Below are 22,052 nucleotides of genomic sequence, written 5' to 3'. Positions count from 1 at the left end.
GTAAAAGAAAGAAACAAAGCTAGAAGGGACATATTACAAAATCCATCGGATATATAATGCTCCTAAATACCACGAACAAAGTCCCTGCAAACATCCTGTTAGAAAGAACCGAAACATAGGTACACAGAAGAAAACTTTGGGGATCATCAATAACGATTCAGACCAGGCTGATCTAGTATTGAGCAGATATTAATAATAAAATAAGTAATGGAAAAAGTTTTATCGTGAGCTTGATAGAGCTTGATAGAGTATGCGAACAATCTAACAAGACTGTGCTGTGTGTTACAATAAAGTAAATATACAGTACATAGTTTTCACGTCCTAAAAGAAAATTCAATAAATATAAATAATCTTCATTTACAATTTAGTTCATAATTTATTACCACCTGGTAAAGTATTTTTATATTATGAACCATCCTATTATGTTCACTTGATATTTTGTTATTTCAGACTATGGAGTGCCATCTACTGAATTATACTTGTAGTAAACATGTAATATGATACAGAAATCTGTTAGAAAAGAGGATCAATAAAATGTTTTTAAAAAATGAGAAATGAAAATAATTGAACTAAAAACTAATTGTATAATGACTAATAATTTCATTTAATTAATATTACACGATAATTATCTAATTATTTTCATTAATTTTGTTTTAGTTGTCAGTTGGCATATTTTCTCCATTAATGTTTTTATTATAATAATAAAATATTTTATGGAAATTATCGGCGGCATAATTTAAAGATCATAGTCACTTCTAACAATCTAAACCTGTGCAAATGCAAATGATCTTATTCTCTCTCCTATGTCCAAGTCGGGTAATGACCTCCACCAGCATCCGCTCCATGTATCTTATCTCTATCCCTGGCTGCTCTCCTCCAGTTATCCTGTCTTACGTATTATGCTCTCTTTAGTACCTACCTATCGGTTTTCACTTCGTCTATCCACTTCTTCCTTGGTCGTCCTACTAGCCGACCCAGAGCCGTGCGGTACATCTTTTCAATATGATGCAAGTCTTCTAAATGCCGCTCCATAAATATTATTGAAACTTAATACTAGTTGTTCTGAAGCTATTTTCTTGTGTCATTTTTGTAATTAACTAGTTTTGATGGGAAATAAGCCACAATTTTACTAAAAAGAATGATTTTATTAACGTTTCGACGTCAAAATCCGATTCGGACGTCAAAACGTTAATAAAATCATTTTTTTAGTAAAATTGTGGCTTATTTTCCATCAAAACTAGTTAATTAATAAATACTATTAGTATTTATTTTTATTAAATGAAATTACACAAAATGAACGAAAACTTTTATTTTAAAAACAAAACATACTTTAAATTAAATAAAATATGTATTAACGTTAAATAACATTTATGAAAATTACAATTTTATCCTTTTGATTTTAATTTTGGCAAGCTCGTCAATCAGATTGGTGTAGCCTAAAGTAGCAGCTAGTGAGGACTCTATTGAAATAAGCGCTAATTTGTTTAGTTTTGTTTGTCTTATGGAGCTTCGTAAATAGTTTTTAATCATTTTTAATTTTGAAAAACTTCTTTCCCCAAGCTACCGAGCAAGGGCGGATCCAGGACCGATTTTAGGGAGGGGCCATGAACTTTTTTGGGGAGGGGTGAAAGGGCCTGGGGTAATTTTTAAAAATTAGGCTTACAATGGTGAGTTTTAAGATACTTTTCACACACTTTTGAGTGCCATAAAGACATTCAAAACTTATCGTTAGTAGTAAAGTTATCGTAAAGTAAGTACCGATTCCTACACATTCCTTCGGATCCAAGGGCAGCTCTTTCAACACGTTTAATACTATTTTCCCAATGCTTCTCTTGTCAGGCATTGTTTCCCTCTTTCTTGATTTTCATTAATTATTTTTATGTTCTCATAAGCGTCAATGAACTTGACAAACTCTTCATGAATGTTGTTATTGGGTATGTATCTCAAATTTAGAGAAAGCTGTTCTATGTGGGATATGTCGGTCGTTTCATTAAATATGGCAGAGTAAGAATGTACACTTTGACTCTAATTCATTATTTGTTCAATTATTTCTTCATCACAACATGTTATCAATTGATTTTGACTGGTGCTACTAATGTTTGTTGCTCGGGAAGATGTTGTGGATAGGTGTTGTTTGGGAGTCTTATCCAGCCTTGGGGCGGGAGAAAATCCAGCCCAACCTGAACGCACTCTTTGTGGTATGATGTTTTTTCATGGGTTTGTGCGAAAAATGTTAAAGGTTTTGTGACAAGGCTTTGGGCTGTCATCCCTTTATTGTGACTATATTTTTCATTAAAAAAATAAAACGCAATAGGTACTTGCAAAGCAATCCGTTTTGAATGTGCGAAAGTACCAACCAACTTTATTCTAAGTGCTGGTGGCCCAAGTATAACTCGTCATTCCTTTTTTATTTTTTTGTGTACAGAATATGCAAATTCATACGATTTTGATTTACAAAACATAACATTTCATAACATTTTGATTTACAAAACATCCTATGTCATTCTTGAAGCTTCCGTTACTGCTTTTGTTGAATTCTAGTTCAGAAGACATATTTATCCCCTGTTTTTTTAAACACATATATGTGTTTGAAATTAAAAACATTTGAACTGTAAATATTAAAAAAAAGGGAACATTTTCGAGCAGGGAACCATGTTGCCCTTTGAGCATGTGTTATTATATCTAATAACATCGACTTGTAGTCAACATGTTTTGTAAAAATAACATATTTAAACCATATATTATTAGTCCTGTCGCCAGGGGGGGTACAACGGCCTTCTTAATTCAGATGGACTTACCCAAGTTTTTTTTATGTATTTTGGCCCGTAGAATACGAATTTTTTGGGTAACAGTTGATCCGGATGTCGATAAGATTGTTATAAACAAAGAAGTTGAGGAATTACATGACAGCGATTTCTCGCAAAACAAAACATTTTTTTGTATTTTTTGGGTCATTCTAACCAAAAAATGTTCCTACAAGTTTTTTCGTAGGATGCATAGTTTTCGAGATAAACGCGGCTGAACTTTCAAAAAATCGAAAAATTACAATTTTTGAACCCGAATAACCTTTGAATAAAAAATAAAATAGCAATTCTGCTTACCAGCTTTAAAAGTTTGAGTCAAATTATATCTGTTTTGAATATTTGCATTGCTACAAATTTATTTTTTGATTGTTAAAAAAAGCTATAAACACATAGTGTTTCCCGTGCCTAATACATGCGTTTTAATGCATGCTACGTAGAAATAGCCCCGCTTGCACTCTTATCTCCTCTACCTACTCGTTTGATTTTAAATGAGAAATCATTGAAAACATCACTCAAGCACTAGGTGTTTATAGCTTTGTTTTAACAATAAAATAATAAATTTTTAGCAATACAAATAATTAAAACCGATATAATTTGACTTGAACTTTCAAATGCGGTAAGCAGAATTGCTATTTTATTTTTTAATCAAAAGTTATTCGGGTTCAAAAATTGCAATTTTTCGATTTTTTGAAAGTTCAACCCCGTTTATCTCGAAAACTATGCATCCTACGAAAAAAATTGTAGGAACATTTTTTGGTTAGAATGGCCCAAAAAATACAAAAAAATGTTTTGTTTTGCGAGAAATCGCTGTTATGTGATTCCTCAACTTCTTGGTTTATAACAATCTTATCGACATCCGGATCAACTGTTACCCAAAAAATTCGTGTTCTACAAGTCAAAATACATAAAAAAACTTGGGTAAGTCCATCTGAATACAGGAGGCCGTTGTACCCCCCCTGGCGACATGACTATATGGGGTTACCACTTTAAATGGTGTGCTAGTTTCTAACTACTTTGCAGAATGCACTGAAGATGTTCTGAATTAGAACGAAAACATTTTGCAATCCATTTGGATGACTTTTTAGATAGTTTTTAAATAAACTATTTTATACCAGAATACAAGTTGCAGTTTTTTACTTCTGTATGAGTTTTTGCAAATATTTAAATTTCTATTTTTTTTATTCTCGGAGGGGGCCATGGCCCCCATGGCCCCCTCCCTGGATCCGCCCTTGCTACCGAGACAGAGAGTGTTAATAAAATTCTTAGGGCCGGTACTTTCTACAGCTCGCATGACAAAATTCCTCTAACCGGGGTTTAATCGGGACAGATAATACCGTCCCTAAAGCCGATGCCGCACTGCAGGATGCTAGATGGTGGCTTGGAGGGTGGATTTTAAAGGTGGATGGTGGAGGGTCGCTGCATCCTGGACGCAGTGAAAGAGTGAAATGAAGTCAGAAGTCAGTATCCAACTGACTGCTGAGGAATCGTTTGTTTCATTTGTTACGTTACATTTGGTTTGTTTTTTAGCTTATCGTCATATTAGAGGTAAAACTCACTCACTAAACTTTTCAGAAAGTGAAGAAAAATCGACTTAAAGTCAAAAATTGTTTTTTAAATTCACCTGACTTGAATATTGGATTTTTTTTTTAATGCAACTGCAAAGAATAAATAAAACAGATATTTTAAGCTATGTTTCGTCACAAAATGGGTCTGCTGGCTCCCAAATTGCCCTCCTTTTATACACAGCACTTATTACGCTTTCATCCATAGCGAGGCTACCCGGATGGATTATCAAACACGACTGATATGGGTGGATAGTGGATAGACGCCTGGCGGACCACCGGGTGGGCAGATGGTAGTGGGAGGCCACTGCGGCTACCGTCGTTATTCGTGGTATAAGTAGCTGGATGGTCGCCAGGTGGGTATCTACCATCCACCATCCTAGCAAACTTCCTGCACTGCGGCATCGGCCTTAGTGATACAACTATATTTGGGTATAAAGAAATTAAGTTATTTTGGTACAAATAGCTTAAAAGTTTTCATGGAGTATGGTATCATTTGGGATAAATCATGCAATAATTCTTCTAGAAAATAATTTTCCTCTATATCCGATTCTTTTTCCATGAAAAGTTGAATGAAGATTTTCTAGTATTTTTCTAGTATTTTATCATCTTTCCCTTTTCTTATATTTCCCTCAATTTAAAAATATCATATAAAAATTTAGAATTTTTATTATGAGTTTCTAAATGCGAAAACCGATCAATCAAAGCATTAAAGGCAATGTCTTAAATATAGATGAAAAAATTTACTTTAAATTTATCTTCCTCTATTGAGAGCTGATCTACTTATCAAATTGACGTATTTTTTTCTTGCCTCAATATTCATTTTCAGCAGGAAATTCGGAACTTATTTACAAAATTTTCTGCAATTTCATGTAATTTCTGTAATTTTCATTTGGTCATAGCCAAATTGTCAGCAAATTTTCATTTTTTCCATAGTTCCTAATAACATTTTTACACAATCTGACAAATTTATAGTTGCATGTTAAAACATCTTCGAGACTAAATTTATATGAAATAAAATATCATGACAAAGAAGTACACCGCATATAAATTTATAATTTTTAATATTTTTTACTAATACTCGTGCTTTGAGTTTAGTTTCTGAATCATTGTTGACGTCGTCTATTATTTCGAATAAAGCATATTATATTTCACAAAATTGAAATCTTAGAGGTTTCGATGAATCTATTCGACTTAACCATCTGGAGTACTCAACGGTTTTAGTGTTGTTGTGAAACATGTTTTTTTTTCAAAACTTCTCAACGCTTTGTAAAACCAGAAAAAAGTGCACAGTTCTTGTTTAATACAAAAAAGGGTTGTTGTTTCTGTAGAAGAAATATTCTGTTTTGTACACCCTACATTCCTTTCATATTAACCCCGTTATTACAGTCGAACCCGCTTATTGGAATAGCCTTCGTGCCAAGCAAAAGTATTCCTATAACCGGGATATTCTAATAACCGATCATTTGTTGCTAGTATAAACGTTTCGGGACCTCAAATTTCTATTCTTTAAGCCGGGATATTCTTTTAACCGGTATTCTAATAAGCGGGTTCGACTGTATAGCCTTGTCCTCGGAGCCGTTTTAAATCAAGAACTAATTTTTCCAAATTTGTCAAAATAAGTTCTGTTAAACCTTCACCAGTTAAATATTTTCGGCTGACACTTGGCCCTATATATATTTTTATTTATTGAATGGCTCAATTTATATTTTGATTTTACTGATTATGCCGCCCCCCTTGTGATGCCGCCTGATGCAGCTGCCTCACCGCATCATAGCACCGCACGGCCCTGAGCCGACCTGACGTCCCACCATAGTTCCGCTAAGCGTTCTACTAGGTGTTCAGATGACCCGCTCAGCACAATCTTTGTATTTTTGCATAGTTTGCTATTATGCAAAAAATTACCTTATTAGCAGTACAAAATTAGCACGGATATGCGCTAATAGCTCTATTGGCACATGTTCGTCCAATATGCATTTTGCCATGTGTTTACCGGATAGTCTGGGCAGATTATCGGAGAATAGGCCATTTTTGGGAAAAGTTATGTACCAGCAATTTTATTGCTGGAATCAAATCTTATGATTCTATATATTAATAATATAGGTATGCAAAGTAAACAGATAGTGTGCTACTTTTTTTAACAAAATGGCGCCCGAAAGTCGTGTTTTTTTCAATTTTTGCTCCATAATTATAAAGATTTTAACTTAACACCAAAAACACTCAAATAAAAATTCATCGTAATTAAGTTTTGCATAAAACGTGTTTTTCCCGATTTTGTCGAAAAATGCGGCTTTTTCCAACAAAATCTTTAATTTTCAACTAAAATTTTAGATAAGTAATTGTTTATCAATAATTAAATAACTTGATAATATAAAGGATCTTTTCGTATAGATTCTAATTCCAGAAGCCGATGGATATTGAATGAAAAGTTTAGCAACAATTGAATTGTTAATTAAAAATTTACGGTCGCTATAATAACCACAATAATTATGATACATAATAATAACTATGATTCTTATATAAAAAGACACTATGCCTATCTAATGTACTTCTTCTTCTTCTTAAGGTGCCTATCCGTTCCGGATGTTGGCGACCAGCATGGCTATCCTAACTTTGCTTGCTGCTATTCTGAATAGTCCGGTTGTCGATGTATTAAACCACTTTCTCAGGTTTTGAAGCCAAGATATTCTTCTTCTCCCTGGTCCTCTCTTTCCAAATACCTTGCCTTGAAGAATGAGTTGCAACAAGCCATATCTCTGTTCATTCCTCATAACATGGCCAAGATATTCTAGTTTGCGCTCTTTGATTATGTCAATAATCTCGCATTCCTTGCCTATTCTACGTAGAACCTCAATATTAGTCACACGATCCACCCACGAAATTCTCAAAATGCGCCTGTAACACCACATCTCAAATGCCTCGAGTTTTCTCAAAGAAGCCTCGGAAAGTGTCCAGGCCTCTACTCCGTATAATAACGTAGAAAATACATAGCATCTGATGATAGAGATTTTGGTAGCAAGAGGTAAATCGTGGCTTCTGAAAAGAGACTTCATCATTATGAACGCTGATCTCGCTTTTCCTATGCGTTGTTTTATTTCACTTGAGTGGTCCCACTGGCTGTTTATGTTGGTACCAAGGTATGCGTAGCTGTCGACCCTGTCAATTAGTTGTTGGTTAACCAAAAGCTGTGTATTTAATATTTCGCGCTTACTGACTACCATATACTTTGTTTTTTTCGTATTGAGATCAAGTCCGTATTCTCTACTTATATCTGATATGCGCGACATTATTCTTTGCAAACCATCTAGACTGTCTGCAAAAACTACAGCGTCGTCGGCATATCTAATGTTGTTCAGACGCACTCCGTTGACTAATACGCCTTCCTGTAGTTCTCCCAGCGCTTGCTCGAAGATACATTCAGAGTATATATTAAACAGCACCGGGGACAGGATGCATCCTTGCCTCACTCCTCTATCTATGGAGACTGCCTCTGTTAATTGGTCTTCCACTTTAATATTGGCAGTTTGGTTGTAATACAAATTATATATGATTCTCAAGTCTCTATCATCTACTCCCGCTTCTTTCAAGATGTTTATGAGTTTATCATGTTTTACTCTATCAAACGCCTTTTTGTAGTCGATAAAACAAATATACACTTCACAGTCAACATCCCTGCATCTTTGCATAAGCACTTGGACAGCGAATAGAGCCTCTCGGGTGCCTAAGGCATCGCGGAATCCAAACTGCGTCCATGATATCTGTTGTTCGCATTTTTTATATATTCTGCCATGTATCACCTTCAGAAACGTTTTGAGTAAGTGGCTCATTAGGCTAATTGTTCTGTAGTCTTCACATGTTTTGGCATTTACTTTTTTGGGTAAAGTTACGAAGGTCGACTTTAACCAGCTTTGGGGTATTTTTCCAGTTACGTATATTTTGTTGAATACGGTTGTTATCCATTTTATTCCTTGTTCATCCATAAGTTTTAGGAATTCTACATAAAACTGGTCAGGCCCTACAGCTTTACCATCTTTAGTTGTTTTAATAGCTGACGTGACTTCTTCAATGGTAATCGGGGGTCCTGTTTGGCATTCAATGTCTTCAATGGTATTCTGCCTTTCATCTGCAAAAGTTACTTCCACATATTTCTTCCACGTGTCTAGTTTTTCTTCCACACTTAACAGTGGTTTGCCTTGGTTATCTGCCAAACACCCAACTCTTCTAGGTTTGTATAAGCCTGCAGCTTCTTTAACTTTTTTGTGCATATTGAATGAATCGTGTTTATGTTGCAATTGCTGGATTTCCGCACACTGTTCTCTTAGTCGTGTATCCTTAGCTATTCTAATTGCTTTTTTGATATCTTTATCTATTCTTTTGTATAATGACATGTCCTGATCTTTGGACTTTCGCCTCTCTTCCATCATATCTAAAATCTCGTTTGTCATCCACGATTTCTTCTTTATTTTTGGTGGTTTGAGGAATTTCTCACGTATGTCTTGTGAAACTGTATGCAACTTTTCTATCTCCTGGTCCATTACATCCGATTGAATAACGGTATTCAAGTTGTTCTGTATATACCGTTTTACACTCTGTTCTGTGTTTTGGTCTTTTAATAGCCTTATGTCGAATTTTGGATTGACACTACGTCTAACCTTCTTTAGCCTGAGCTTAATTTTGCCAATCAGTGGGTTATGGTCTGACTTGATATCAGCTCCTGGGTATGTCTTGACTGATGTTATGCTGTTACGGAATCTTTTATTAATCATGATGTAATCTATTTGATTTCTCACTATGCGGCCTGGAGTGTCTTGAGGTGATTTCCATGTATATAATCTTCTGTAAGGGAGTTTGAAGTAAGTGTTAGTAATCACAAACTCTTCTTCTGCCACAAATTCACCCAGTCGGTCTCCTCGCTCATTTCTTTCTCCAAGTCCAAATTGCCCTATGAATTCTCCCGATTGTCCCCTACCAATCTTAGCATTTAGATCACCCATAATCAAAGTTAAATCCTTTTTGGGGAGGCATTTTAAGGTGTTGGATAGTTCATTATAAAATGCTTCAATTATCTCGTCCGGTTTGTCAGCTGTAGGGGCATATACCTGGATAATGTTAGTTGTAATTGGGTAGGTATTAAGTTGAAGGAGGAGTATTCTTTCCGATATAGGTACAAAATTTTTAACATGTCTGGCAGTTTCTTGATTTAAGATTATACCTACCCCATTTTCGTGTCTTCCATTAGGGTTACCTGAATAATATATGTGATGATCATTAATTTTACATTGCCCAGAGTTCGTCCATCTCATTTCACTTATTCCCATTATGTCTACTGATAGTCTATCCATCTCCTTGATTGCATTATGAGTCTTACCTGCCTCGTATAATGTTTTAACGTTCCATGTGCAGATCGTGAGGTTTATCTTTACACTATATTGGCAAGGATTTCTTCTGCTGGCGACCGAGAAGGCCTTGCCGTCTTGTGATTGTCCTTCTCTGCCGGATCTTGGTATCCGAGTTCCATGATCAGTAATATCGTTTCTATGATTTGTCGTAGTCATGCTAATTGTACTAGGGGTACTCTCCGAGTCTTTAATGCAGTGGTTCCCCGTTGCCTTCTGCATCTTTATGCCGTTGACCGTTACGTTGTTATTAGGTTCATCCGCCTTCGAGACCGATTTATCAATCTCAGGACAAAAAGGTGCCCTTCCACTTATCAGCTCATCCGCCCGAAGCCGTTGGCCAGTAAGTGGGGGGATTGCTTATACCGGCAATCGCTCGGACGTCAGAGCCTCGTTTGTTATTATGTTAATGTACTTCACAGAATTGAAATTAGACTGTATACGCGGCCTCAGAAATATTTTAAAATTATAAACAATTTTTTGGCTTACGGACTAATAGAATATATCGGGAAATATTAAATTAAATTAAATCATGAAAACCGTATTGGAAAAAAAGCAGGAGGACGCTTCTTTTAAAAGAAAAAACGTTTAATTGCAATGAGTGGTTCCTGAGATACAACCGGTCAAAGTTGACCGGCATTTATGGCAAAGATATAAAAAAAAGGATAATAATTTTCAAACCATCACTTTTTTATTTTGGTCCTCTTTCTCCACACCAATTTTCATATCTTTAAGGTACTCATAACATATATTATTATAATAAAAACTATCGATATTACGAGTGAAATTGCCAAAAATAGCAAAATTCCAATCAAAAATTAGGTTGGAGAAAATGTAGTCTCAAAGTTCAAAATCGGTATACGTTAAAAAATGCATTTTCTCGGCTTCCCATGCAGCAATTTCCTTCATTCTTTTTTTGTTCCCAAGTAACTCGAGTAGAGCCATCGAACTAACGCATTCTTAAGTATCAAGCTTGCTTTTGTTTTGTTATAATAAATTAATTTATTTATTATAACACAAAATTTTAATTTGTTTAAATAAAAATTGTTTAAATAATTATACAGCTTTTAAATGAGAATATTTATGCTTTTAACTTTAAAACATACACTTGTAGTAAGTTTATCTAAAAAAAGCATGCAACTGGAAAAAATATGTTGTTTTCGTTTCTTATAAATAAATTAATCTACTATAACAAAACAGAAGCAAGTTTGACATTTAATAATGCGTTAGTTTGATGGCTCTACTCGAGTTATTAGGGAACAAAAAAAGAATGAAGGAAATTGCTCCATAGGAAGCCGAGAAAATGCATTTTTTTAACGCATACCGATTTTGAACTTTGAAGGTTACATTTTCTCCAACCTAATTTTTGATTGGAATTTTGCTATTTTTGGCAATTTTCACACGTATTATGGATAGTTTTTATTATAATAATATATGTTATGAGTATTTTAAAGATATGAAAATTGGTGTGGAGAAAGAGGACAAAAATAAAAAGGTGATGATAAAAAAGGGTTCAAGGCAGGTTTTGTTTATATTCGATTCAGAGTTGGACTACCATCTCCATATAGTAACTATTTCAGCATCCTTATGCATCATCAGTGAAGATTATGCAGTCACAACTCTGAAGGGAATACAAACATTCTGCCTCTTTTAAAGCAAACCATCGCGATGCGATGAACCCGCCTTTTGAGACGCAATACAGCGACATCTCTCGTATTACGAGGAAAACGAAAAGCCCTAGATACAAAGTTTACTACTTTTTAAACAATTAGAATAATTGAAATAAAAATATAATAAACAATATTTTAAATCCAAGACTTTTCGTTAATAAACTGCTTTCTGGCTGCATCCCATATCTCCGGATTTTACAATATATAATCACATAGAGACGACGAAATAGGAGAAAGCAAATAGAGGACACTTAGGCCACGCATTTACCTTCTCTTCGTCTAGGAAAAGGACCGAAAGACAGTTTCTAAATACTCACAAATTGAGTAAAAATGAAAAAGATAAAAAAGGGTTCAAGGCAGGTTTTGTTTATATTCGATTCAGAGTTGGACTACCATCTCCATATAGTAACTATTTCAGCATCCTTATGCATCATCAGTGAAGATTATGCAGTCACAACTCTGAAGGGAATACAAACATTCTGCCTCTTTTAAAGCAAACCATCGCGATGCGATGAACCCACGACTGCATAATCTTCACTGATGATGCATAAGGATGCTGAAATAGTTACTATATGGAGATGGTAGTCCAACTCTGAATCGAATATAAACAAAACCTGCCTTGAACCCTTTTTTATCTTTTTCATTTTTACTCAATTTGTGAGTATTTAGGAACTGTCTTTCGGTCCTTTTCCTAGACGAAGAGAAGGTAAATGCGTGGCCTAAGTGTCCTCTATTTGCTTTCTCCTATTTCGTCGTCTCTATGTGATTATATATTGTAAAATCCGGAGATATGGGATGCAGCCAGAAAGCAGTTTATTAACGAAAAGTCTTGGATTTAAAATATTGTTTATTATATTTTTATTTCAATTATTCTAATTGTTTAAAAAGTAGTAAACTTTGTATCTAGGGCTTTTCGTTTTCCTTGTAATTCCTCGTAAAAAGGTGATGGTTTGAAAATTATGATCCTATTGTTTATATCTTTGCCGTAAATTCAGGTCAATTTTGACTAGTTGTATCTCAGGAACCACTTGTCATAATTAAACGTTTTTCTCTTAAAAGAAGAGTCTTACCGCTGTTTTTCGAAAACCGTTTTCACAATTTAATTTAGTTTAATATTTCCCGAGATATTCTATTTGTTTATAAGCCAAAAAATTGTTTATAATTTTACAATATTCCTGGGGCCGCTTAAATAGTCCAATTTCAATTCTGTAAAGTACATTAGATATGTATAGTGTCTTTTTATGAAAAAATTACAGTTATTTTTATGCATCATAATTATTGTCGTTATTATAGCGACCGAAAATTTTTAATTAACAATTCAATTGTTGCTAAACTGTTCATTCAATTTTCATCGACCTCTGGAATTATAATCTATCCAAAAAGGGCTTTTATATTACCAAGTTATTTAATTATTGATTAACAATTACTTATCCAAAATTTTAGTTGAAAATTAATGATTTTGTTGGAAAAACCCGCTTTTTCCGGGGAAAGTTTTCATCGAAGTGAATCGGGAAAAACACGTCTCCATGCAGAATTTAATTGCGGTGAATTTTTATTTGGGTGTTTTTGGTGTAAATTTAAAATCTTTTGAGTTATAGAGCAAAAATTGAAAAAAACACGGTTTTCGGGCGCCATTTTGTTTATAAAAAAGTAGCACACTATCTGCGGACTTTGCATACCTATATTATTAATACATACAATAATAAGAGTCGATTTCAGCAATAAAATTGCTGGTAAATAACTTTTCCTTGTATTTTGCTAATTAGCCCAGAGTATACAGGGTGTCCCGAAAAGATTGGTCATAAATTATACCACAGATTCTGGGGTCAAAACTAGGTTGATTGAACCTCACTTACCTATATACAATAGTGCACACAAAAAAAGTTACAAAATGAAAATCGATTTTTTTTTTCATATATCGAAAACTCTTAGAGACTTTTTATTGAAAATGGACATGTGGCACTCTTATGGTAGCAACATCTTAAAGAAAATTAAAGTTAAATTTGTGCACCCCATAAAAATTTTATGGGGGTTTTGTTCCCTTAAACCCCCCCAAACTTTTGAGTACGTTCTAATTAAATTATTATTGTGGCACCATTAGTTAAACACAATATTTTTAAAACTTTTTTGCCTCTTACTACTTTTTCGAGAAGCCAGTGTTTATCAAGATATTTTGAATATTTTTCGAATACACCACATATTTGTATATGGTTAAGTAGGTACGATTGTAGCGACCTGTTAATCTGAAAATTTATTTATAATTTACATTTTTAGGTATATTTTGAAAAAGAAGCCACATCTCGATAAAAGGTGACTTATCAAAAAAAGACTAAGAGGCAAAAAAGTTTTAAAAATACTGTATTTAACTAATGGTACTACAATAATAGTTTATTTAGAATGTACATAAATTTTTGGGGGGTTTAAAGTAACAAAACTCGCTTAAAATTTATATGTAAACATATTAAAAAAGAAGCCGCATCTCGATAAAAACTGGCTTATCGACAAAATACTAAGAGGCAAAAAAGTTTTAAAAACGTTGTGTTTAACTAATGGTACCACAATAATGAATTAATTGGAACGTACACCAAAGTGTGGGGGGTTTAAGGGAACAAACCCCCATAAAATTTTTATGGGGTTGAAAAATTTCACTATAATTTTGTTTTAAGATGTTCCTGCCATTATAATGATACATATCCATTTTCAACAAAAAATCTCTAATAGTTTTCGATGTATTGAAAAAAATCGATTTTCATTTTGTAACTTCAAAGGGCTGTAACTTTTTTATGAGCAAATTTGTACTAAGGTAAGTTAGGTTTAATCGAACTATTTTTGACCCCAGAATGTGTGGTATAATTTATGACCAATCTTTTCGGGACACCCTGTAGAATAAGTACATTTTCTATAATTTGCTAAAATAAAATATCTGTAATGATTACTAATGATTAATGCTGACTTTTGCCCTACCACTGCACATTTTAGAAACTAATGACATTATCTTATCACTGCTGTGTCGTCTCTATACCTCTCTTTAATAACCTGCCGTGATATTTTTTAACCAGTCAATAAATAAAATCAGAAAGTTTCAATATATGTAGTTATCAGTAGATAACGTTTCTGTTGCCACCCACCATACGATTAAAAAGTTTTAAACGAAGTGCGAGGTCATTGGCCCCCCTAAGACATACCACAGGGGGGCACGTTTAAAAATATAATGCCGCAGTGATAATAGTTCAAGTTCAACTTTTGAAAACGGAAAAATTAAAGACTGAATTTATTATTTCCCGACACCAAGCTACTTAAGTCAGTCTAATCGACTAAGTGGGGCTTGGCGCGTCTCAAACAGGTTGTTGAGTAAATGTTGTACATAACTGAATAAATATTCAATGCAATTGAATAGAAGCAAACACAGATGTGTAAGGGAATCAGTGTTGTTTTATTATCATATCTGTACGTGATGATAATATGACTTTGTATAAATTATTTCATTTAGTCATTTTGTTTGTGACAAATCGTTGTTGAGGTAAGTACATCAAAAATTCTTAACACACAAAAGAAAGTGCTTGGTATAAATAACTTGTGAGATTGTTAACCGCCTACTGTATACAAACCGTTTAAAAGTTTGTAACGACACAACGAACAACCGAATAAAGCAAACAATGTTGCAATGACATTGTCAACGTCAAAATAAATTAAACGTAAGCATTTGTAGCATTTAAAAATTTGAATGTCATTGTCTTGTTTTATTTATTTAAGTCATTCATATTTACATCTTTACATATAGACCAGGGCGCATCTGTAAAAATATTAGTACATTTGGACGTTGAGAGGTGACTCAAATTTTTTTGCAGAAATTGCTTGAACATAACTCAAATCATAATATTTGAGTTATCCTCTCTCTCAAAAAGGTCCGGAACATTGTTTAAATAATCAAAATGTCAAAAAATGAAGGAAAATTTCGATTGTTTTCTTCGTTTTTTGATTATAACTTTAAAAGTATTCATTTCCGAGAAGACTTGTACTGACATAAAAGTTGCGTAATTAAATTTACAACAATATAGAATTGGTTAAAAATTTAAAAAATAGTCACCCTTGTTGCAAAATAGCAATTATTGCGAAAAAACATACAAAAACAAGTATTCGCATTTTACGTTTTTCAACCATTTATACTACACTCAGGACCTTCCTATTTCATTCCCAGAAACTTTATGATACAGTAAAACCATACTGTAAATTTAATTAAGATTGGTTAAATAGATTTTGCAAAATAAATTTTGCAATTCAGCTTTCGCAAAAAAAAATCATTCTTTCAAAATGTTACAGGACTGAAAATAAAGCAGATAGCAAGTTTAAATTTTTTTTGCTTATAGAAGTATACTGTACCTTTCATTTGCAATTTGCAAAACTAAAATCGATTAACTACCACGGCGTCAGGAATTTTTTTAAATAAACATTAATTATTGGTGCTACGCGCAGGACAGCGGATAGTTTGCTCTGATTGGGCATTCCAATGACCTTTGATAATGATTGATACATTTTAATTTTTATTATATTTCGATATAAATAAATAAATTTGTTTATTGCAAAATAAAAACACATACTCTATCCTTTGAAATAACACTTTTTTTAGCAAAAACTTTCTTTGTTGATATATTTTAACTTTGAGAATAAAAGTTTATTATTTTTAAACATATGCAATTGTTTAAACAATATTTCACAAGCAATAATAAAATTAGTTTGATTTTTGCGGAATTAAAATATTAAAATACAACAAAATATAGAGTAAGAATATAATATATTAGATAAAGATTGGAAGAAATTTTGGTGGAAATCAACTTGTGTGAATTCTACACCGCTGTCCTTCGCGTAGCACCAAAAATTAATGTTTATTTAAAAAATTTCCTGACGCCGTGGTAATTAATCGAGTTTAATTTTGCAAATTGCAAAGGAAAGTTACAGTAAAGTTCTATAAGCAAAAAAAAATTCAACTTGCTTATCTGCTTTATTTTCAGTCCTGCAACATTTTAAAAAAATGAATTTTTTTGCGGAAGCTGGATTGTAAAATTTATTTTGCAAAATCTATTAAACCGATCTTAATGAAATTTACAGTGCTGTTTTACTATATCATAGAGTTTTTCTGGGTAAAATATGAAGGTCCTAAGTGTAGCATAAATGGTTAAAAAACGTAAAATGCGAATACTCGTTTTTGTATGTTTTTTTTTCGCAATTATTGCTATTTTGCAACAAGGGTGACTATTTTTTAAATTTTCAACCAATTCTATATTGTAGAAAATTTAATTACCCAACTTTTATGTCAGTACAACTTTTCTCAGAAATGAATAGTTTTAAAGTTATAATCAAAAAACCAATAAAAAAATCGAATTTTTCCTTTCATATTTTGACATTTTGATTATTTAAACAATGTTCCGGACCATTTTGAGTGGGAGGATAACTTAAATATTATTATTTGAGCTATTTTCAAGCAATTTCTGCAAAATAATTTGAGTCACCTCTCAACGTCCATCTCAAAACAGATCCGCCCTGGACTAATAATTTAAAGTAATATGTACACTACACGTATGTTAATTCAAATAGGAATGTATGTAATTGCAATCATTTTAATCAACGTCTTTAATCGTTCTGGAAAATATCATAATTCCATTTGTTTGGAGGCTTGGAGGACCACTCTTCTTAATACTTCATCATTTCTGGCTCTGCCCTTTCATGATATTCTAAGCATTCGGCACAGGCACCACATTTCAAAAATTTCAAGTTTATTAATAAATCTCACTTTTAAGTTCATGCTTTCATGCCGTAGAGAACAGGCCAAACATAACGCTTTAGCATCTTGTATCTCAGGTTCAAACCCAACTTGCCATCAGTCAAAAATTTACAAAATTTCAAAAAAGCGTTTCTGGCTTGGCCAAGTAATGGGATTGCAACCCCATCTCGGGGGTGGAAATTATTATTATATTTTGACCGCAAGAGTTGGTAAAAACATTCATTATAAGCAAAAAACGTTCTATAAATTAATAGTTTTAAATTTATTCGCTATCGAAAGTGTTAGTTTTATATCGAAAAATGAATGTTTTTAATCAGTTTTCTGCTAATAACTCAAAAAGTTTTTGTTTTATCAAAACAACTTTACTTAACAAAAATGTACCTTTTGAAAAAATAAACAAAACCGGTTTTTTTTTTTATTTTCTTTAAGGTCAATAGTAATCGAACTATACTTTATTATAATATGTATGTTAGCTCTTGTTCGTCAAATGCTAAATATTGTAGTTTCAAAGTCAAAAAACGGAAAACTGCATTTTTCGAGGATAACTTGTTGAAACTAAATTAAAGTATTAAAAATATGTATCTCCAGAAATAAAAAAAATCTCTAGCTAAAAAATTAAGTGATATAATGAAAAGAATGTCAGCCCCTATCTTTTTCAGCAAAAAAGTGATCGTAAACAACCCCCTAATCACCACCCAAATTAAAATTTGTCATTGACCTGATTTGGTTTTCTTGATTTATGTATTGTTAATAAGTTCTAGAAGTTTTATCGGCTTAGAATGATTAGTTTTTAAGAAAATGGAGTTAAAAGCGAATAACGAGTTTTTGTAGTTTGGTAAAAAATGCCCTTTTCTTCAGAATAGAAAGATTAGCATCAGAGATACGAAAAAATATTTAATTGTAGCTTATTTAATTCCCAAGAAATTGGTTTGCAAAAAATTTTTTTACGGCAAAAATTGAGTGAGCTGCTATTGACAATTAAAACTTGTAATATCATGCAAAAACCACCTTTATCAACCCTTTCAATGCCACCTCTTTTTGTGACTGAGAATTTTAAAAGGATTTAATATTAATAGCCTTATATATCGTGTAAGAAACAAAATTCTTTTTTAACGAAGTTTCTAAGATAAAAAATAAAAAAGTTACGGTTAAAAAATCAATATATTTTTTTGAAAAAAAAAAGAGAAATCCAATTGGAAGCATAATAACGTAAGTTAGCGATGTTTTTAGTCATTGGCCTTATTTATTCTTCTTTATTTTTATGTATTATTAATAGATTCTAGAAGTTTGACTGGCTTAGAATTATTATTTTTTTTTAAACTGAAGTTTAAAGCGAATAACGGCTTTGCAATTTGGTAAAAAATGCCATTTTCTTCAGAATAGAAATATTAGCATCAGAGATACGAAAAAATGTTTAAATATGAAATTGTAGGTAATTTAATTCCCAAGAACTTGGTTTGATAAAATTTGTTCTACGGCAAAAATTGAGTGAATCGTAAATGAGTATACCATCGAAAAACATTGATTTTTCAGATATAAAACTAACACTTTCGATAGCGAATAACTCAAAAACTATTAATTTTATCAAAAAAATGTATAGAACATTTTTTGCTTAGAATTAATGTTTTTATTAACTTTTGCGGTCAAAATATATTAAAAAATTTCCACCCCCTAGATGGGGTGGCAGCCACCCCCATGCTAAAAGCGCCTGTCAGCATCATATAGATTTTGATCCATGGACTATCCACTACTTATTCTCAAATTCAAGCAAATTGATCCATTCTGTAAAAATTGCGAGGTGGAAAAAAAGCTTTGGTTCCTGGACTAAGTATCATCATATTTCTCATCATTCCATTCATTTAAAATTATAAAACCTGTCCCACCTATGTTCATCATCCTAAGTTGCTCGACAATCCGTTGTGGATCTTTGCCTATTCGCAAATAAGTCGCCACTCCTGGCAACTTCCCTCCATCTTCTGACCCCTAGAATATTCTTCCACATCATCAATGCATCCTCACTCATGTTAATCTGTTGATTTTAATTATTTTTATTAAATTTGGTTAACCATAAAGGAGGTATTGCCAATACAGCCCTAAAAAATTGATACAAGAAACAGGTAGGTATAGGGCTTTTCATAGATTGTTATTTGTTTCGAGCTTCTGTCATAATATGTTGTAACTCGATATGCTTCTATCATATGTATTAAAGCTCGAAACAAATGACTGTGCATGAAAAGCCCTATTGGCATATGTCTTTTGAAAATGATTGTTCTTCCCATGTTTCTCAATATTAAGATAGAGTTGAAGCTGTATTCTAATGTTATCTATTATTATACAGTTATTCAAAAGATATACGTACAACAATATAGATGTAAAATAAAACAATATGAAAAATTTTTTTGAAGAATCGCTTTTATTTAGTTATGAGTTTATGAGTGACTAAAAGTTAAAATTTAAAAAAATCAACTAAAAAGCAAAAAATAAAAAAAAATCAAACTCGACGGATTATTCGAAAAAAACGTTCGTTAAAAAAATGAAAAAAACCAACACATTCGTTAAAGAAAAGCGTGGGGCGAAAACCGTTTATTCGATGAACACGCGCCCCACGCTTTTCTTTAACGAATGTGTTAGATTCTTTTATTTTTTTAACGAACGTATTTTTCGAATAATCCGTCGAGTTTGATTTTTTTTATTTTTTGCTTTTTAGTTGATTTTTTTATATTTTAACTTTTAGTCACTCATAACTAAATAAAAGCGTTTCTTAAAAAAAATTTTTCATATTGTTTTATTTTTACTTTTTAGTCTTACACTTTTCAAACATTAAAATATATCGTCATGTTTAAAAAAAAGGATGTAGGTATATGACAGATACCTTTTTTGCATTTATTTTAACTTTTGATACATACTTTGTACATTTTCTGTAATTTCTTCATACATTTCTTAAATCAAAATCATTATTTACGACTATTACAGTTTTCGCAGTATTTCCATCTCTTGTAATACTTTACTATTGCACGGTGTAGACGCTGTTAATTTCTCGCAATGCAGTTCTTCGATGCGCAAGCCGTCTAAAGATACGTATCCATACAAGTGTAAACCTCGCTCGGTGTAGTAGCTCCATTTAGTGGATACGTCGGTGATCGCCACTTGGCGCGTACACTCTTCGTTTCAACCGGTTTGCGGTTTATATGTAAGGGAGCGCATGCTGTATCCATTTGAGCAGCTACACCGAGCGGGGTTCACCCTTGTATGGATACGTACCTTAATGATCGCACTCGGCTCAATGAAACGTAAGCTTTGCAGGCTCAATGCAGGCTTTTAAGCCTGTCCTTACGCAAACACTTTCGGGCCCAAGTTCACGACAGCGCAGTGTAGTCAACAGTCGAACCTTGCGTTTTATGGACAGTCGAAGCCCACGACAATACTAAGGGGAACATTCGTCCCTCTGTGGTGCCATAACTTTTTTTCGCTGAAAACTGGGTATAAATCGGACAGAAACTGGATAAATTTTGAAACTCTATTGTTTATATATGAAGCATAACGTAAACAAATAACGTAAAAAGTGAAGTTATGTATAGTTCATATAATTAGCTACAATCTGTAAAATTTTCAAGTTTCTACATTGTAAAAAACAAGAGAATTTAAGCATTTTCCATTAAAATCGTTTTTTTTTTATTTAAACAATTCATAAACATCAAAAAAAAATTTGATCGACTATTCGTGTATTGTTCCCGCGAATCCATACGTCTGCAAAATTTTATTCATTTCCATTGAAGAAAAGGCAGTCAAATTAACGTCTAAAAAATTTGACCCAAACGATTGAACTAAATAAAAGCGTTTAAAAATTAAATTGTTTGAACGGGTTTATTCTTATGTAACATGATTAAGATCATAACTAATGTAATAAAGTTATCTACAATGTAACAAATTTAACAATTGTTTTTAAAGATATATACACATATTAACATTAAAATTAAGTAATAAAGATTAGATTTATTCATAATATATACAGAGCGGATGCAAGTGTATCTGGATGCAAGCCGCACAAACAGACAGATGGAAAGAGCTGAGGGAGACCTATGACCAGCAGGGGACGCCTATAGGTTGATGATGATGATATACAGAGTGGACCAAAAGTCTGCAAACGTCTAATTATCTCTTAAATGGATAACTGTACAAAAACCGGGATACACCTTGTAATATGGAGATTTCAAATTTAATTCTTGCAATGTTACGAAATTTACAATTTTTTTGATGTCATTAGTCATTTTGGCCTTTTAAATACAATACTCTGTACTCTGTATGTTGTATTATTATTGGAATCCTCACTTCAATACGAGTTCAAACATATGTACCACTTCTTATTTTATCTAGTCCGTCCCGAAGGTTTAAATAAATAAAACTTATTTAGTGCAAAATAGTTTGAAGTAATGTAGAATGCTGGGATTATGACTTTAATTCATAAAGCTAACAATAGATTAACTCATTGAAAACCTTTGTAAGATAAATAATAGGGAACTTGTACATTTTTTTATTACCTAATAATGTTTAGTATGGTATAGTTAGACCCAAACCCAGACATCCAAAGTGAAAGTTATCCTCCAACACCAAATTGTTCTATATGGTCCACATAATGTTCAGAAAAAAGTCACACCATTTTGAGCGTCGGCTTTGGGGGGAAGAGGGGGGAGAAATCTGCAAATTCGTAGTTTTTTAAGTTTTTCGTCAATATTTCTAAAACTATGCTATTTAGCATGAACAACCCTCTACACAAAATTGTTCTACATTAAATTTGAAATAAAAAAGGCCCTATGCATAACCCTTCTAAAATGAACAGTTCC

General features: G+C 32.7%; 1 protein-coding gene across 1 annotated transcript in view; it reads left to right on the top strand.

The window, feature by feature from the left end:
- Positions 1-14,494: 14,494 nt before the first annotated feature.
- Positions 14,495-22,052, top strand: part of LOC114328236 (major facilitator superfamily domain-containing protein 6) — a 51,000-nt gene continuing 43,442 nt past the window's right edge. Inside the window, exon 1 of the mRNA XM_050651138.1 lies at positions 14,495-14,952. The gene's annotated coding sequence lies outside the window, so the exon portion shown is untranslated. The remainder of the gene's footprint in view (positions 14,953-22,052) is intronic.

This window comes from Diabrotica virgifera, chromosome 5, assembly GCF_917563875.1.
Source record: "Diabrotica virgifera virgifera chromosome 5, PGI_DIABVI_V3a".
In the NCBI taxonomy this organism is placed as follows: Eukaryota; Metazoa; Arthropoda; class Insecta; order Coleoptera; family Chrysomelidae; genus Diabrotica; species Diabrotica virgifera.
This window is presented reverse-complemented; position numbering and strand designations above follow the sequence as displayed.